At 39.1% G+C, this 9,386-nt stretch overlaps 1 pseudogene; it reads left to right on the forward strand.

The window, feature by feature from the left end:
• The first annotated feature begins 2,438 nt into the window (after positions 1 to 2,438).
• Positions 2,439 to 9,386, forward strand: part of LOC101582215 — an 8,261-nt pseudogene continuing 1,313 nt past the window's right edge.

Consider the following 9,386-nt stretch of genomic DNA (forward strand, 5'->3'; position numbering starts at 1 on the left):
TCGGTTTTGAAACTGTTTCATTGCTATTTGTTTCTCAATAAAATTAATTTAAAAAATTAAAAAACTACATTTGCTAATGCATAGTTATACAAACTTACTGTAAACAATTTCCACCAACAATCCTTTGTGCAGTTAGTTTTTCTTTTCCATTTTTTGGGAGGGCCTCAAAATATCAAATTTAAAGAATCTTTCTTGGCAGAAAGGACATTTGCAGACAAGAATGACTAAGATGTGATCCAATGCCAAGAATATCAACTATGAAATACAATTGTACCATGCCTGGAGCTTGTTGGGGTAGAACAGGAAATATTTTATTCCTTAAGGAAGTTTAGGTCACGGTCGTGATTTCTATAACTTGTTGCAGTTAACAGAAAGGGTAAAAGACAGCATGTGGTTTTCATGGTGTTTTACTATAGGAGTCACCTCATTTTTCCTGTCAAAAGATAGACAATTATATAGTCACACGGTGATGTAAGCCAGAGGATCATGGCAAATCACTTTGCAGTAAGAGGGACCAGGAAGACTGAGAAATACTAAGTTTTAAAACTGTAACAGAACAGACAGCCATAACACTTTATGGCAACATAGTATGGGAAAAGGAAGCCCTCTAGCTCCCAGCTGGTGAAAACAGAAAAAGTCCTGAAAATCTCCACAGGCACAGACTCTGGCATCATACTGATGCACACCATGAGCATTCAGGAGGCCTAAGATCTGTGTAGCTGGAAGGCACAGAAGAACTTTCCCATATTTCCTGGTGCATTCCCACGGGCCACAACCGAGAGCCATATTCTGAGGTGGCCTATTGTCTGAACGTGATGCTCAGAGGATCAGAAGCTCCTGCGATTTTACCTTTCCAAGACTCAGCAGTACATGCTGCTCAGTGATGCATCAGGCAGGCACCCTAGAGGACAGCATAGGCCCAAGGAAGTGACTTTGGCTCAAGTTTGTAGAGAAATCTATGTAATGGGAGGAACAGGCTGTGACATCAAAAGGAGAAGGTGCTTCCAGTTGAATCTGCATAGACCTAGTGAAGAGGAGCAAGGTCTGCTGTGTGTGGATTCACACAGGGGCTGTCCAATAACTGTTCCTACCAGAGCACACTGTCCCTCCACACAGATTGTACTGATTTAGTCACCGCCTCCACGCTCAAGAGGCATACAGGGGACAATACACCACCGCATCTGAAACACCACATCTGGAACGGGCTCTGGGAGTGCAGGTGATCACCAGACAGGCCATGGGCTGGGCCAGCAAAGTGGGCTTGGAGGTGGCATCCACATTATTGATGAACACAAAAAGCCACTAACGAGAATACAGTCACACAGAAGGCATTGTCTTAGCCACAGTGGTGGGCAAAGGAAAGCAGGCCTCACCTTCTATAGGGGCCTATGCAGTTTGGACTCTTTGGCATTAAGAAGAAATATCCCTAATTGTACCTGTGACCCATTACCCACCCCCTTACTCCTGGCAGTCTCCAAAACCACAACTCACAGAAAGAACATTCTCTGTGTCCATATTAAACATTCAGCAAGGAGGAATTTTTGACTTTTTATTAATTGCTTTTTTCATTATTTTTTACTGTGTGTTTTGTTTCATTTTTCTTTTGATTTCTCTATTTTTCATACATTTAACTATATCTATGTCTACATTATTTTTTCAGTTTTATTCTTATGTTAATTTTACATTCATTAATGTTTTTAATCTAGCCCATATTATCTCTCCCCCTTCAGTTATTTGTGCAATAGATGCTTTCCTTATTATGCTTTGTGCATAAAGTCTTTAATATTTTATTGTCAGACGTTTTCTTTCCACAGAAGAATGGCAATGTTGTATCAGTGCATATTCTATAGACACTTCGTATCATAAGTAACTAGCCTGAAAGACAGACACAGCACTGTTAATATGCTCCTACAATATGGCTATATCCGGTTGTTTCCCTGTAAGTTGTTGGAACTACTGGTTGTGTTCTCTCAAAATCATGCTGGAGACTGAGCCCAGAAATTTGAACATTGATGGGTGTTTTGTTAGAGAGACACATCCCCAACCCAGTTAAAAGAAAATGCCCCTTACTCCATCAATGAAGTAGTCTGGCTCTACCTTAGATGAATGTTCCAGAATAAAGAATTGAAGAAAAAAGCCCACAGCTGATGATCTAGTCCCAAGTAAACAGACGGGAGAGGCCTGAGGACCCACTACTGAACAGAAAGCACAATAGAGAGCTCTCACACAACTGCCTCAGCGCCCACTCAGGAGGGGCTCTAACGCAGGTTCCTCCCTGAAAGGGTCCTGCTCTTTCAGGCTGCGGTGCAGACAGTCTGGAAGGGTAATGGCAGGGAGCGTACTTCAGGTGTTCCGGTTCCTATAACATAATTGCCTGAACTACTAGGGGCCCCACACACAGAAGTCCTACAAAGCGTGGGCCCTTCAGGTCCCAAAACATGCGCTGTAAAAGTCCGTCAACAGCTACCCAAGAAGCTCCTGGGAAACCACACCATGTAGCGGAACGTGGGCTAAAACTACGCTGCGCAACAAAATTAACCCAGCATCCATTACCAAGACAAGGCTATCCCATAAGAAAATCTGGCGTTGAGGTAAAAGCGATATCCATCCAAAGGTGTGTATATATCTCAATATAGAAATACAAAAAAAAAAAAGAAAAGAAAATATGCCCCCACAAACTTCACAATTCTGTATTAAATGAGTCTAAAGATACTGATGAGGATGAAACACCAGATTTTTTTTTTTTTTTTTTTTTTTTTTTGAACCAGGGATTGAACTCAAGCCCTTGTGCTTGCCAGGGAAGCACTTATCCTACTGAGCCATCTCCCCGACCCCGAAACACCAGATTTAAAAAAAAAAATAATGATTTTTCAAAAAGATCAATTTCAAGAGAATGCATTGTCATAAGTAAGACAATGGAACATATAAAAGATATTTAATAAAAGAATAAAGATTTTGAAAGAAAACTAAGTAGAGATCATAGAAATAAAAAGTTCAACAAATCAGATGAAAAAAGGGCCTGCCAAATAGCTCATCAGATTAAAGCACCTGCTTAGGCAGACGCAGGGGTGGGGAGTTCAACCCCTGGCCTGGCATGCCTGCCACGCCAGCCCCACCCCCAGGGCACACTGAGATGGTGATTGAGACTGGGCATAGTGACGTGTGCCTATAATCCCAGCACCTGGGAGGCTGTAAACAGGAGGATCACTATGAGTGCGATCTACACAATGAGACCCTGTACACCCTGTCCTCAATACAAAAAAAATAAAAAATTCAGATGAAAAAATTCAACTGAAAGTCCATCCAGTAGAACAAAACAAGCAGAAGAAAGAATATCAGTGTTGGAATAATTATCACATTCAGAGAGTAACAAACAAAAAGAAATTAAAAGACCAAATTTAAGAATAATAGGTCTACAAAACCCAGCTCTTGGGAGGCTGAGGCAGGAGGATTGCTGCAAGTTGGAGGTCAGCCTGGGCTACAAAGTGAGTTGATGGCCAGCCTGAACTGGGTAGTGAGACCCTATCTCAAAAACACTAATAACAACAACTAATAATAACAACACTAATAACAACAATGATAATAGGTTCGGAGCACCGGAATGAATCAGCAGATGCTGTGAGCTGCAACAGCTGGTGAGTGACTCCATTCCAAAGGTCCTCAACCCACTGGAACTGGAGAGAGTGGTTGGATGCCATTCCTGGGAGGGGTTGATTGTTTCAACTCAGGAATCAGAGAAGCTGCAGATCAGCTTCAACTGAGGCTTCCCAGTGTTACCTTCCCACAGCGACCAACAGAGTGAGGCACTGTGCTGGGAGACAGCCACAGCTGCGGTCAGGCTGGCAAGAGACCCCAGTGGGGGTTAAACTGAAGGACGCAGGCCCTGCCCCCACCACCAAGGCCGGGTTCAGCCTGAATTGCTCTGATTTGCAAGTTGCTGAGCTGGCACCCTCATCCCTGTCCTACTGCCTGCTGGTACCCAGACCCAGCATGGACCTGAGGTCTGCCTGCATTCTTCATCTACCAGCATGAGGACGGACACATCCTACACCCTGCACAAAACTGTAGGTCCCAGCAGGACTCCACGAGTTCAAAAATCACAGAAAATAGTTTTCATTTTGTTTGCATTTGTACTTATGAGTGTGTGAATTGCTTTTACTTTTGGGGGGGGTGGTTTTGTTTTCTCTTTCTTCCCCCTTTCTTCTTCACCAGTCTTTTGGGGACTTGTGCAGTTTTCCTTTGTCCTTCCTTGTTTATCCCTCTCTTATCGCCTTTTTTCTTTTGTTCCTTTTTGCCCTTTAATTCCCCCTCTGTATTTTTTTCTGTTTTTACTCTCAACATAATTTTTTTCCCTTTTTTCTTTTATCTTCTATTTCTCCTCAGTTTTCTCTCCTACCTTTACCTAATTCTATAAACACCCTTCTGCTCTGAATAAGATCCTTTGTACCACTTCTCTCTCTTCTATCCACATCATGGAGTTTCAGAGTTCAAAATTTTCTTCCCACATTCCTCCATTACCAACCCTCTATCTGTAATAGTATAGCCATAAAGCTTTGTTATTTTGTTGAGAGTCACCTCTGTAAAACTGCTAACAAATTCTTTTCTGCCAGTAGTGAATGAAGCTGTAGCTGTCACATTTAGTACATATTATTTGTGAGTCAATATCTGAGATTTCTTAATGTTTATACCACAATTGCAGGTTTCTTCTCTAGGAGTAAGGATGGTACATGATACATAATTGCTTACTTTTTAATTTTGAGACAGTTTCACTATGCTGTTCAGACTGGCCTTGAGTGCACAGGGCTCCCCCTGCCTCGGGCTCCCAAGTGGTCAGACAACAGGCATTGCCACAACACCTGGCCCAAGTTTGTCTTGGATGATAATAGTGTAGGTGATTCACTTGATAGTAATAGATCACGTAAATGTCACTATTTCCCTGTGAGCTGACTCTCAACTTATTTTTGTGGCATTAACAATAGTAAAGTACACTCACAGAAAACTTGGTTGTTAGAAAATGTGGCATAGATACAGAGTGGGTACTACTCTGCCATAAGGAAGGATGAACTTGATTTATTTGTGGGAAAATGGATGCATCTTGAGACCATAATATGAAGCAAAGTAAATGAGACACAGAAACTTGAATGTCACATGGTTTCTTATTGAGAAACTCCAAATACAAATAAAGTACAAAATAAAAGACAGGCTATAGGAAAAAAAACATTATTGTACACAGCATAGACAAGGTATCTAAACATGAACTTGGGTTTTGTATAATTGTCTTACATATTTCATATGGTTTTTAGCCTGTTCATCTGGATACTAATGAGTATGTGTGATAATTCATTTTATAAGGACTTATATGATGAATGAATTTGATGCTGACAGAAGGGGGATAAGAAAGGAAAAGGAAAAAAAGAATTGAGATGAGTTGCATACATGTACCAATTACTCACAATGAATAATCATTATGTACTACAAATATGTGCTCATAAAAAATTAAAAATTAAAATAAAAAAATAGGTCTAGCCAGGTGTGGTACTGTATTACCACAATCCCAGCATTCTGAGAAACTAAGGCAGGAGGATCCTACATTCAAGCCCAGCCTGGACAGTTTAGCAATTTAGTAATACTCTGTTGGGGGAGGTATAGTTATGTACTACATGCAAAAGCCCTGAATTCAATCCCCAGTAACACGCGTGTGCACACACACACACACACACACACACAACTTAAAAGAGTAAGTATACAGTTGGAGTATAATATAGAGATACAGAAAACCTACTTGGCAAAATAATAACAGAAAATTTCCTTCAAACATGGAGACATCCAAGTACAAGAAGCATCTATAACCCCAAACAGACATGATGAGAAATGAACCTTTCTATACTGTATTATAGTTAAGCTTCAAAAAGTAGAAAACAAAATATTGAAAGCTGTAAGAGAAAACTGCTACAGCACTTATATAGGCAATCCCATTAAAATAACAAGGCTTCTCAACAGCAACTTTAAAGGTAAGGTCAGCATATAATGATGAATTTTAAGTCATGAAAGAAAATAACAGCCAAATCAAACTATCATATCCTGAAAATTTATCTGTTAGAGTAAAAAAGAATAAATACCATTTAAGATAATCATAAACTAAAGGAATTCATAATCTTTAAGCCACCATTGCAGCAAGTACTTAAAAGAATCCTACGCACAGAGAGAAAGAAAGAGTAACACAATCACACAAACTTAGGAAAGAATAAATTTCACTAGAATAGTAGAAAAGGAAAGGAAAATTAGTAAAGAATTAAATATTATTAGTAAGTCATCAGATTACTAACATGAATGAAGGAGAGAACAACACAATATTTTAAACAACCTGAAAAGCAAAAAAATAACAGTAATTAAGACATATGTTAAGAATAACTCTGAAACTCACTGGTATTATTTATTCAATTTAAACTTACTGAAGAAGATCCAACTATTTGTTGTCTACAAGAAATGTACCTCAGTGAGGTGACAAACACATATATGTAGTTTGAAAGTGAAAAGAAAACAAGTAAAGCTGGGCAGACTTTGGGTACTCCGGGAGCTGAGGCAGAAGGGTGAGAGTTCAAGTCCAACCTGGGCAACTTAATAAGAATGCGTTGTCTCCCCAAAAAAAGTGGGGGATTGAGAAATGATATTCTAAGTAACTGGAATCTAAAAGCAAGCAAGTGCAGGTATCTGTGACAGACTCCAGATAAGACTTGAGGACAAAAATCAGAGCCTTGGGGCCAGGGAGATGGCTCAGTGGAATAAGCACTTCCCTGGCAAGCGCAAGGGCCTGAGTTCAATCCCCGGTTCTGAAAAAAAAAAAAAAAATCAGAGCCTTCCAGGTGCAGCATAAGAAAACTTGAGCCTAAAGAGGTGCAGAAAGGCAAGGTCCCTGGGGGGCCCGTGGAGAATGTACCAGTGGAGTGGAGCGCTAGATGCAGCAGCAGATTGGCAACTCCAGCAGTCCAAACATCCCAAGAAGAGTGAATGACTGGATGCCACGCTGGGGTGGCACCTCTACTCTGAGACGGTAGCAGTGAAAATGATGAAGTAGATGAACAGGACTCTAGGAAAGAAATAAATCGCAAATAATTTCTCAGATAACTAAAGAGATGATGACCATAAGGAACATGGTTAGTGGATCTAAAGTAGATACAGATTTTAAAAATAGAGATGCTTAGGAAAGTTATGAATAATCATGAATGCCCAACATAGGAAAGAACTGAAACCTGTACAACATATTGAAACAGATACCCAGGAAATTAAAACTTCTACCAAAAGTATATATAGCAAAATCAAACAATGTGAGGGCAGAATATCAGATCTAGATCTAGAAGATATATTTGTAGTTGGCAATCATGAAAAGAAAGACATCTTAAAGATAGAAAGAACACCATGAAAAATCCATTCAACAACTGCTAGATGATACAAAAAAGAGAAACATATGATCGGGGCCAGGGAGATGGGTCAGTGGAATAAGAGCTTGCCTGGCAGGCGCAGGGGCCTGAGTTCAATCCCCAGTTTCACCAACAAAACAAAAAAACAGGACTGATCAGAATCAGTTTTTAAAAAATCAGGAGATAGTTCTTTTTCTTGTTGTTGGGGTTTTTTGTACCAGAAATCAAACTCATTACCTTGCTCTTGCCAGGCAGACAGTTAAGCTGCTGAGCTATCTCTCCAGCACTAGGAGATAGTACAAGCAACTTAAAAAACCTTTCACAAAAGTAAAATCAAAAAACTTCCCTAACATGAAAGAAGAATTAAGCATACAGATAAGCATATGGAACTTCATTTAGCCATGATAAAAAAAAAAAAACTACTCTAAGTCATGTAACAGCCAAGATTTTAGAAATTCAACATAAAAAAACATGAAAAACAAATGATAGAGAAATGAAACACGTCACCTATAGAGGAAAAGCCATATGAATCACAGTAGTCTTTTTAGAACAAACCTTCAAGTCAAAGTGAGGTTAGAGTGAAGTATTTCAAGTTCTAAAAGAAAACAGCAACCTTCAACCAGGATTGATTTATCCTGCAAGTCTTCCAATATGATGGAGAAATAAGATACTTCCATGAAAAAGAACACCTGAAGGAATGCATGACCCCAAACCAGCACTCCAAAATGTTCTGAAAGATATTCGAGAAACAGACAAAGACTACAATTTCAGGAACCCCAATAGAATGAATCTACCAGGCAAGGGAAGCGATTAAACAAAGGGAGATGAAAAGAAATCAACAACAGGAAAATTATGTGACTAGGATAAGTGAACACATATCAGCTATAGCCATCAATGTAAATGGTCTCAACTCACCAATCAAAAAACAAAACAAAACAAAAACATTGGCAGAACAGATCAAGAAAAGAGATTCAACAACATGCTGCATTCAAAAGACATATTCATTTAATTCAAAATGACATTCATGCATTAAAGTGATAGTACAGAAAACAATATTCCATGAAAAGAGAACCTGGAAAAAAGCAGAACTAGCTATTCTATATGAAGACAATGTGGATTTCAAGACACATGACTATATAAAATAAATGTGAATCAACATGAAAAATAAAATAAGTGCTAATACAATTTTTATTAGGGGACCTTAATACCTACTGTCACAAATAGACAGATCAACTAGACAAAGTTTAAAAAGAAATATCACAACTGAACCCAACTTTTGAACAAATGAAATGAGCAGATACCTAAAAGTGTTCCACCCCACAACATCAGAATACACACCTTCTCAGTTGTGCAAAGGGCTTTCTCCAACACAGACCACATATTAGCTTATAAAACATAATTAAGTAAATGGGAAATAATTAAAATTATCCCACTCACATTATCAGGCCACAGTGAAACAAAATTGGAAATTGGTTGCAGGAAATACCACAAAACTGCATAAACATACAGAAATTAAATAACACCCTCTTGAAAAATCAATGGGTCATAGATGGAATTCAAAAAATCAATTAGAGTTGCTACAATTAAACAATAATGCCAATACAACAAACCACAACTTAGAGTTGCAAGTTTCCTAAGATGGAAACTTATAGTGGTGAATTCCTACATCAGAAAATTGTATCAAGCTCAAATAACCTGATGATTAAGCTCTAGCTATTCAGGAAAAAAAAATACCAAGTTAAATCCAAAGCTCATACAAGGGAGGAAATTATAAAAATCAGAGCAGAAAGAGTAATGAAGATCCAAAATATAGAATAGAGATTGTGAAATGGGAAGAAATTGTTTAAAAGGAACGGAAGGCCAGCCAAATAGCTCAGTGGATTAAAGCACCTGCAAGCAGGCACAGGGGCTGGGGTTCAAAATCCCCTGGGCCTGCTGTGCTGGCCTTGCTCCCGGGGCACGCTGAGA

This window comes from Octodon degus, unplaced genomic scaffold (genome assembly GCF_000260255.1).
Source record: "Octodon degus isolate 3935 unplaced genomic scaffold, OctDeg1.0 scaffold00080, whole genome shotgun sequence".
Lineage (NCBI taxonomy): Eukaryota > Metazoa > Chordata > Mammalia > Rodentia > Octodontidae > Octodon > Octodon degus.